Source organism: Halyomorpha halys, unplaced genomic scaffold, assembly GCF_000696795.3.
Source record: "Halyomorpha halys isolate HHAL.00 unplaced genomic scaffold, Hhal_1.1 Scaffold410.1, whole genome shotgun sequence".
Lineage (NCBI taxonomy): Eukaryota > Metazoa > Arthropoda > Insecta > Hemiptera > Pentatomidae > Halyomorpha > Halyomorpha halys.
This window is the reverse complement of record NW_027111460.1, coordinates 728,222-730,385: the sequence shown is the minus strand read 5'-3', so window position 1 is coordinate 730,385 and position 2,164 is coordinate 728,222. Positions and strand designations below refer to the sequence as shown.

At 32.4% G+C, this 2,164-nt stretch overlaps 1 protein-coding gene across 1 annotated transcript in view; it reads left to right on the top strand.

Annotated features, from left to right (window-relative positions):
- LOC106682400 (uncharacterized) overlaps positions 1 to 2,164 on the top strand; it is a 26,361-nt gene that overhangs the window by 22,850 nt on the left and 1,347 nt on the right. The window lies entirely within an intron of this gene.

Below are 2,164 nucleotides of genomic sequence, written 5' to 3'. Positions count from 1 at the left end.
AACGAAATAAATACTTTGAATATAACAAGAATTTTAAAAAAAATAATGAACGAAATAAATAATATCTGTGGTGACTAAATAAAGAAAATATATTTTTCAAAGTTCATACATTCACTTTTTTCATTTCTGATCTCAATTTCACCCACAAACACTACGTTTTAGTATAAGGAGAAAAAATGCAGTTATTTCTTCCCACTTTTTAATTAAATTAATGAAAACTATGTATAATTTCTAATCAAAATTGATGGGTCTGCCAAGTGTAGGTAGGCAGAATAAAAAATGGTGACCGATTCAATACGTTAAAAAATAATATTTTTTTCATTCGTAGCTCTATATCTTTAAAACTACCAACAACACTAGAAAACCAAATAGGACATCATTTAAAGCAGAGTAAATTTGCTGAAATATGATCGATCCCTAAAAGAGATATTCAGTGATTCCTAAGATACAGCATTTTAAATTCCAACATTTTATCAACAAAATCAGTAGTTAGTTAATTTATTTTGAGAAATCTATATTTCAAAAACCCTTCAACAAACAGAGGTCTATTAACTAGTAACTAAAGCTAGTTTAATGTGTTATGAAGTAGGTTATATCGTTTATCTTCGTAGCAGTAGCAGTTTTCATGATATTCGACAAAATGAATTCACAAAATTTTGAACCATAGGACGTACAGATGCCTGCCTGCACTCAAATTAAAGCTGCTTTACTGAGCTATAAAGTAGTTTATTACAGTTATATTCGAAGAAGTTGTAGTTTTCATGATATTTGCTAAAGTAAATTGATTGATTGTTTATTGGACAAAATTCACAGTCAAATTCGGATATCATAAAAACTACTATCCATAATTAAGATAAGCATTGTAAACAACTTTATAATGCATTTAACTAGCTAAAATACTCTACCTTAAATGATATTGTATTTGGTTTTCTAATGTTGTTGCTAACTTTAAATACATGAAGCTCCGAAAGAAAAATTAATTTTTGTTAACGTTTTGAAACCCACCTTTTCTATTCACCCTACCTATACTTGGCAGACTCATTAATTAAGACTAGTAATTATACATAATTTTTATTAATGTAATTTAAAATAGGGATAAAATAATCGGCTCTTTTCACCCTGGATCTTCTACTATTTAATGGATAGTAAGCATAAACAATCATGAGTAAACTAAAATAATTAATTCCAGAAAGTACAATTACTTCAGTGAATAATATTACAATTACTATAGAATATTTATAATAATTTGTTAAATTGCAATATCAATAATTAAATATGTGATACCAACTAACATTGTTCATCACCTTGGAGGAATGAGTATAACGGAAGGGGTAAGCTGACAGGAAAAGTGATGCCAAAATGGTGCGCTCTATGATGGACACAGGGGCGTGGCAAAGAAGAAGGAGCAAATCGGTAGCTACTTTCAGTTTCAGTTTAGATTACAATGGCGAATATATTAAACTCAACTTAAACTTACGGAATGACTTCTCTATTTCTTTGATAGAGAGAGGGTTATGCTATCCCTTTTCTTTTTTTTTACTATGGAGAAAGAAGTATAGTGGAGGGGGTATCCTTCTAGGGAAAGTGACGCCAGAAGGCGAGATCTATTCCTTACGTAGGCATGGCATTTAGTACGCCATATTTGACAGCTGCGAGTTGCAAGTGGCCGTCCGTAGCTCAGGTGGTTGAGGCCAGGTCTTAGCAACTTGAGAACTTGCACGTGGCGCTGGTTCGAATCCAGCCTGGGGTGTAGATTGTAAAACGAAATGAAAAACTGGACCCTTCACCATGGTTAGAATAGTCCCCTCTAGATAACCGTGTTCATCAGTTGTGTTCTCTTTCCTCCTAGGTCATTTTGCGCTTGATCTATTTATTCCTATATTCCTAAAATGTAGTAGAATATGGTTTGTCTATGCAAAAAAAGCATGTACATTTTGTTGAAATGTTATCTTTTTTTTTAAATTTATTTACTGTTATTTACAACTGTGCATTATAATACATTTAGTAAATCTGATCTAAGTTAAATTGGAGTGTTACAGGCGTGTAGAGAAACTACCCATCGGTAGCACTCTAATGACATTTTACATTAGCTGGTCTCGTGGCCATCTTCTTTCCAGGCGCCTCGGAGGATTGTCAGGAATGGAAGAGGATGCAAGATTAGAAA